Genomic DNA, 8,450 nt, shown 5'->3' with positions numbered 1-8,450 from the left:
AAAGTACAATAAAAAAAACACAGAAAAAATATCCCTAGAACTTAAATAGCGTCATGATCTTGGTGAGAGCTTTAAAAATGTTTGTGGGAGGTTCAAACCATTTATTCGGACTGAGAGGTTCAAACCATTTATTCGGACTCTAAGTTCCAAACTTTGCCATCAAGTCAGTAATGTTTCACATAACACTAAACTGAATTGAACCTCTCACTCTCTTTCAAGCATTTCATGGATATGTGAGCAGTGACAGACTCAGAAAATTTTAAGAGTGGGGGCAAAAATATATATACTAAAATAAATTTTGTTAAATATTGTTAATTATGCTAAAAATATATTAGAGATATGAAATAAAAAAAATTAATGAACACTTTCATTCTTAAAATACTATTCATTATGTATAATTTTATGTTTTTTTATTTTTAAATCTAATTAAAAATAATTACTTTTTACATTCATCATGTAAATAGTTATCTAAAAGAATAAATATAATTAAATGACTGTGTAAAAAATATATATATTTTAATATATCAAATTAACTTCTATATTTTTAAACAATTGTCCTACTACTCATTATAATTTTCAAATATTAATTACCTCTTATTCAATTAGAAAGTTTTTTTGTTATGATATTTATAACATAAAATACTTTTTAATCTAAAATAGTTGTTACAAACAAAATTTTTTAAGAGATAAAATAAAAGTACTATATAATTTTAAAATAAAAAATATCAATTAATAGATAGATACTATTCTTTTTTATGTCAACTAATTTTTGAAGATAAAAAAGATACTCATAATTTTGTTTATATTTAGAAAATTTTATTTTGATAATTAACTGATTGATTAATTTAAAAAATTATGTTATCATTGTTAATTATTTTTTTATTGAGTTAATTTATTTACTTATTTTAAATTGTTGTGATATTAAATCAAGTTTAATAAAATAAATATTGTTACATGTTAAACTTAAACAAAAATTATTTTAATATAAATCTCGAAATAAAATTTTATAAATTTTTGTTGAAAAAAAATATAATTATATTAAGGGCAAATATATATACATATATATAATTATTACTTTTTTCTCAAACTTACTGGGGGCAAATGCCCCCCTTTATGTGAACCTTGGTCCGTCCCTGTATGTGACACTATATCTGCATCTTTACTATCATCTGAAGTTGGTTCCCTCTAAGCAGCAATGAAAGTTTTTCTCGAATCAGTTTCACAAAGAATCTTTTTTATACCACACTTCCAAGCTAAGACCATGTTTCTCCATATTGCAAAAAGTTCTGCTCTTATGATACTCCATATTAGAATATTTTCAAAGCAACCTTTCATCCAATCACCAGCGTAATTCGTTAGCACACAACCAAACTCTGCTACTTGAAATTCCTCAAATAGACTTGAATTACAATTTACTTTCGAAAAATCAAGTTGAGGAGGTTGTCATATCACATTATGGACTAAAAAAAGCTGTCGAGACCGAAAAAGGCCCTGTTCAGACTCATTCTTCCATCTTCGCACCAAAACCACCACCTTATTCTATGTCTACTCTTTATCTGGATTGAATACTTCCTGATTTCTATACCTCTAAATCCACCAAAAACCAGATAAGAGATAAGTTTTTTTTTTTTTTTCCAAAACAGCTGCAGAATAAAAGGGTCCAATTTCTCCTAAATCTCTTGCGCCTTTCGGCACTGCAGTAAATAATGCATCACCGTTTCTGGCTCCTCACCACACCAGGGACACANTGTCGGCAATGTATCATGAATGGCTAATCATGTCAGCAACTTAGATTTCTTTGGACTGTTCACCCGCCACAGCCACTTCCAGCTCTGTGCCCTTCATCCTAGTGAACCCTTCTTAGCAGCCACAAATACCCATCTCTGGTTGAATAAGATTTGTTAGAGCTCTCCTTCCAAACCCATCCTGGTTCCGTTGAGAGTTGGCTAGAGAAGGTGGTACTTTGAAACATAGAGTATTTACCCATTTCGGTCCCCAAAGAATTTCGGACCAAGCACTTTAGTCCCCAACTAAAATTAATTACTCGATTGGTCCCTAACAATTAACTCCGTCAGTCACTTAGGCCTTTTGTTCCGTCAACTCTAACGGAGGACAAAGTGGTCCCTGTCAACTCTAACAAGGAACAAAATGATTCCTGACCCCCTCCGTTTGGAAACAACACCGTTTTTTTCCAATTTTCATCATATCTCGCATAACCCTAAGTATTTTTTAAAATTTTGAGTAAATAGAACTGATGAGATCCCAGTAAACATCTTCTTTCTGGCATTGGAAACATGTTTTAAACAAATAGCTTTAGATTTCTCGAAGTTAGCCTTCAACCCAGAAGTTTTCTAGAATGTGTTCAAAACCTCCATGATCATAGTGACTTGTGTTTCCTTAGTTGTGCAGAAAAGTAAAAGATCATCTGAAAACATTAGATGTGATACCTTGAGTCCCTTTCTAGACATAGCTACTGGCTTCCACACTCCTTCAGACACCTTATGAGAAATATAACAGGCCAATGTATCCATACAAAGAACAAATAGATAAGGTGACATTGGATTCTCTTATCTGAGCCCTCTTCGGATTGAAACTCTCAAGCTTTCCACCATTCCAAATAATCGAAAGGGAGGAAGAAGTTACACAATTCATAATTAACCTGGTTATACTGATAGAAAAACTAAAATTGAAAAGAGAGTGCTCCAAAAATCTCTAGTCCACTCTGTCATATGCCTTCTCTAAATCAATTTCAAAAGCTAAGATGCCTTTCTTGGACTTTGTCTTTCTTATAAAATAGAGAATCTCTTGAACTATAACAATATTTTTAATTGTACCCCACCCTAAAATAAATCCTCTTTGAAGAGGACCAATGATGTTAGAAAGATAAGGCCTCAAACGATTTACCAGCACTTTAGTAACAATCTTATACACCATATAACACAGCTGATGGGACGGAGATCTTTAAAAGTTGTAAGAGTCTCCACATCGGGAATAAACACAATGAGAATTTCAAAAACTGTCATATCCAATTGTCCTTCAAAGAATTCCATGCTCACAATATGGTGAACATCTTTCCTAATGTGCTCCTAAAATTTCTTAAAGAAATAAACCTGAAATCCAACCGGACCTAATGACTTAAACAATGCATACCCATAACTTCCTTCTTGACTTCCTCTAAAGAAACAGGCTCCACGCCTCTTGACTTAACTGCGGAAGAGGGACATCTCCAAGGACATCAATATCAACCTTCTCCTTTCTACAGAAAAGCCTCTAGAAAAATTTATTTATCTCTGCTTTCAAGACATCTAGATCCTCGGTCCAAGAACCATCTTCCAAAATGAAACCATGAATTTTTCTCCTTCGCCTGCAGATTATGATCTGCATGTGGAAAAAACTGATGTTTCTATCACCAAACCTCACTTATTGCTCTCTTGGTTTTTGATACCAGAGAAGTTCTTCCTGCAAAAAGATAGTATTATACTCATCATTAAACTCTTTCTCCTTATCCCAAAGACGTGGATTATTTGATGATTCCAACAACTTCTGTATTTCACTAACTGAACTTCTAACTGCTTCTTTTTTATGAAGACATTGCCAACAACCTCCTTATTGAATTTCAAAGACTTCTTTTGCACCTCTTTAAGACTTGCAATCACATTAGGAGTTCTCTTATTCCATGCATCTTTAGCGATACTAGAGTATTTGGGATGAGTTGTCCAAGCAGTTTGGAATCGAAAAGGTTTCTGGTCCTACTTAGAGTGGATAAACCTCTTGCAACGAATAATAATGGGACAATGATCTAAATGTAACCTATACAAAGTCTCCGAAGACACTTTCGAAAAGTTCAGACACCATTACTGATTAGCACAGGCCCTATCTAGTCTCTTAGCAACATCTTTACCTTTAGATACCCTCTTGTACCAAGTATATTCTCTCCCAGTGGAACCAATATCAACAAGCCCACACCTATCTAAAGTATCAGCAAAACTCTCTGCCCTTCTACAGTCAAACAAGTCCCCTTTCACTTCAGACGAGAGCAAGATATTATTAAAATCTCTAACTGTTAACCACGAAAGCTGAACTTGTTCTGCCAACTCTATCAAATGATATCATAATTCCTGTCTGATCCCCATATTAGGACTTTTATAAATAGTACTACACATCCATGACTTACTATCCATAAATAAGTATCTCCACAGTAATGTACTGTTTTATAACACTAACTACCTTGTAATGATTAATAGAAACAGCTGATAAAAATCATATACGACCTCATTGACCTTGCGATTCAGAAATTGTTACAGCTGAATAACCCAAATCACTCCAAAATATTTTCATTCTGACAAAAGCAATATGAGTTTCCAACAAAAAGAAAAAAGAAGGGTGATATTTGTGAACAAGCTCTTTGCAGTGAACCCGAGCCATCTTATCAGAGGCTCCTCTTAATTATATTCTAAGCCAAAGTATTAAAATTGTAACTATCCATAAAATAAATAAAAGATAAGGATAGAGTATGCCAATAACATGGATTATAATTACCACAAAACTGGAATTAGAGAGATGACAACGCCTCCTTTTGCTGTCGGAAGGCCTCTGTTTTAACTACCACATTAGTGTTTGGCCCAATATCAATGGGAAAATTTTGAAGAAAATTGGGCTGCACATGTTTCCTCCTTGTCGCAAAGGATGGCGTCTTCACACTAGAGCTCCCCTTGTCATATTGCACATTTCCTCTATTTATATTAGACACACTTCCCTTTCTTAGTAGTTGAAACTTTATTCCCATGTTTTAACCCATGGCTAGATGACCCATGCTGATTGTTGGCACTATATTGAACATGGAAGCCTTTTTTAATTGGACTTATTAGATTTCAGCCCAAACCTCACACCTTCGTCTACTTATTCAACAATTTTTTTGTCTTTTCTCCTAGTAACTTGATCCACTCCTCATGTGCATGATTCTCTTACCTATTCTCAACATTTTCGTGCAACGTCTCCTCTGATATGCTCTCCTTCCTGATTTGGTTCATTAACTAGATGATTCTTTCCAAATTCAAACAAGACTTTTGAATTTTGAATTTGATTTTGATTTTTTTTTTCTCTTTGTGCTCCCCTCAGCTTCCATTGGTTCCTTCGATGGCACTGCCTCTTCTCGTGGTGCAACAACATCGTGCGCGACTCCTCCACCGGTTGCTCTCCTTATACTCTCGTGCAAGCTTTCTTATTATGCCCAAAGCACTTGAACTACTCACACACCAATTTTAAATTCTCATAATGCTCTTGGTATTTGTGTCCGTAAACAATTATATCAGTCACAACCGGCAATTCCACATTAATCTAGACGCGCACTCTAGCCAAACGCCTATGTTCCGCCTCTTTTGTTGCCATGTCCACTTTCATGGGTTGCCAATGGTCGCAGCTATGCGATACATCGCTCTCTCTTGGTAGTACCATATGTTCAAGCCCACAATGCACACTCAAATAAGCGTTGAGCCAATGAACTCCTCACAAGGTCAAAAATCAGGTGACCAAGACTTGACCGCCAAATAATGCCCTCCTAACCTCCACGGGCCACCTAAGAGAATGCTATCTTTGTCTTCCATGAGATCACATTTCACAAAAAAATATCGATAACCAACATCTATGACATCGTATCCGCCTTGCAATCGCCATATGCTCTTGAGATAATGAACTATGGCTGTATAACTCACATGCTTTTTAAGTACTTTGATGATAATAGATCCCGCATATGGTACTAAAAGTGACCTTCTCTCTTCCTCCACGAACGTTACAGATGGTGGGTTTGGATCTCCTTGTTTATCTGTCACTGATAGCTAAATTATCCCCATTAAGAGCATCATCTATCGTGAAAGGCTTAAGACTAGTCATTCCCACCACCTTATTCTTAAAGGAGACTCTCATCCCCTTTGAACCCTCCATACCACAACGAATCTAAAGATTCTCCTCCCCAAATACATGAAATAGCTTCTGCTGAAGCAAATTTCATCCGGATGGTTGCATTTGAACTAGCCGAAAGTGCATAGCTGTAGGCACTTTCTAAAATCTAGGATCTATTGAGAACTACGAAAAAGTGATTTAACAATTTTCGTAGAATGGAAGATCCGCTTGAAGTTCATCGTTTGTTCATCCATCCGCTCTACCACTAGATGCACACCTCTCACACACTCTCTCCTATTGCTTTCACCGGCAGAACCAATTACCTCACACTGTTTTTCACTTTGACGGCCATTCTCATTGTTGCTCACACCTTTTTTCGCCTTTTTCTATTTTTTTTCGCTCGATTTAAAAGAACTAAAAAAAATAAAGGTTGAAAGTGAGATTTATGCCCCTGTTTCGCACACATATGTGCTCTATGTCTTCTTTATATGCAATTTCTTATGAGTTATGATACACAGTCACACTCTCTTTTTCTCTCATTATACAATAATACCATGCAAATTCTAATTGTTAAAAATTCAAAATGCCATTGTATCTAATATTGTCAATATCACACAAAAAAAAAAAAAAGAAAAATACTATTTGTACACCAAAATCAACCATCAATGTATTTGTGTATAAATACATGTGGTTTAATTTATTTTTAATGTGTATTTATATTCCAGCATGTATTTTATATGAGGAGTGCTAGGGGGCCAGCAGAATTTGTGATGTTTAGCCATCAATTAGCCATCATCAATATTTTCAATGGTGTGAGATGAGATTTAATGGTGTAGGATTAATTATTTTTCCTTTGATGGTTAAGTGCCGGCCAGATTTCAACAAAAATGCTGGTTCTCTAGACTTTCTCATTTTATATTAGTGACTGATTTTAATGACTAATTTTAGTGTACACATAGCATAACCCATATTATGTATTTCTTTAAAAAAATTTTCTTGAAATCTATGTTCAAGTAAATTTCAACAAATCTCTGTATAATCATAATTATCCGTTCTAAATTTCAAATTTTCTAGCATGGTAAAAACTAGTCCAACTACTCAAAGTATTGGGAATAATTTTCTTTTTAATCAAGGAAATTAGTAGTGAAAAATTTTTCAATAGTACATTAAATCAATTTTTTTTTCTATTATAAAAAAAGTTCGAAAAAACAAAAGTACTCCTCTAAAAGATAATTTACTTACTCAAATTAACTATATATAAGATAATATTCACGGCAAAAATTGATATTTGTAAATGTGTTTTATTTGGGTGTCATTAAGAATTATTTTAGATTAACTTTTTTGAGTTAAAAAGATATTTTTTTAATTAAAGTATTTTTATTTAATTTTAAATGAAATATCTAAATATAAAATTATTTTTATCTTTTTTATAAAATCTTTAAAAAAAGAATAACTCAAAAAAATATTCTTTTTAGAAGTTCACCAAAATAAACTCTATAAATTGTGGTTATGTTTGATTCATAGTTCAGCCTCCATAGTCTTTAAATATTTTGTTTAACTCATTTATATTAAAAAAAAGAAAAGAAAAATAATACAAGTAATGAACAGAAGCATCTATTGTCGTAAGAATAATATAACTTCTAAAATCTTGTAATATAAGATAACTAATATAAAAAAAAATTAAAGAACCCCATGATGAATGATATAGTTAGAACTAATTGATGTTCATCAACCCATAAAAGAACTTTAACTTGTAATCCCATCTACAATATTCACACGAGTCAATAACAATATCATCGTCGTCATCATCATGTAGTGTCCATCGTCCTTTCTTCACTCTCCACCCTTTACATGTGTTCTTGAATGGACACAAAAGTAATTTTCTATTTATCCTACTAATAATCATTCCATTGTTTTTCCACATTATTATTCTAACGAATTCTTCTACCTTTTTCCTTGTTCTTACAACACACTTAGACTCTCTCAAGAAACGCAAATGCCGTAACCCCAATTCGATTAACTTTTTATCTTGTCTTGATGAACACAACAAGATCATGCCATACACATATTTTGCTTCTTTATGACCCTCTTTAGCCGCCATATCCAAAAGTCTAAGACCTTTGGCGTTCCCATTCCCTAAGTATTCTCGCAATCCTTCTCTATACAAGCTCTCTGTGTTTTGATTTTCCTTGCAACGCTTCAAGAATGACAATTCTTTATCATTAGAAGACCTTGGGATAAAGGAGAGTTTGTCCAGAGAGACTCGTCGATAAACATAGTTGTCTTCCGCAGCTTCAAGAAGATCCTTGCAACTCTTCTTCACGTTGTGGAGGTCAATGAATGAATGAGAGGCTACACTTGCAACTATCTCTACCAATAATTCTTTTGGGAGCGATTTTATGATTGAAGAAGAGGATGACCTACTCTTTTTAAATGTTGGTCTTTGCATGTTTTTATTTATGTTCCTCATTGTTTCGAGGTTGTGTCTTTTAGAATTTGTGTTGTGTTCTATTTATAGTAGATGGTATAATTATTATTCTTAAAAGTTAAGG

At 33.6% G+C, this 8,450-nt stretch overlaps 1 long non-coding RNA gene across 1 annotated transcript in view; it reads left to right on the top strand.

Annotated features, from left to right (window-relative positions):
• The window catches only part of LOC110272320, a 21,613-nt gene extending 13,326 nt beyond the window's left edge, over nucleotides 1–8,287 (top strand). Inside the window, exons 2-3 of the long non-coding RNA XR_002363534.1 lie at nucleotides 239–240; nucleotides 7,887–8,287. This is a non-coding gene — a long non-coding RNA (uncharacterized LOC110272320). The remainder of the gene's footprint in view (nucleotides 1–238; nucleotides 241–7,886) is intronic.

Source organism: Arachis ipaensis, chromosome B01 (assembly GCF_000816755.2).
Source record: "Arachis ipaensis cultivar K30076 chromosome B01, Araip1.1, whole genome shotgun sequence".
Taxonomy (NCBI): Eukaryota; Viridiplantae; Streptophyta; class Magnoliopsida; order Fabales; family Fabaceae; genus Arachis; species Arachis ipaensis.
This window is presented reverse-complemented; position numbering and strand designations above follow the sequence as displayed.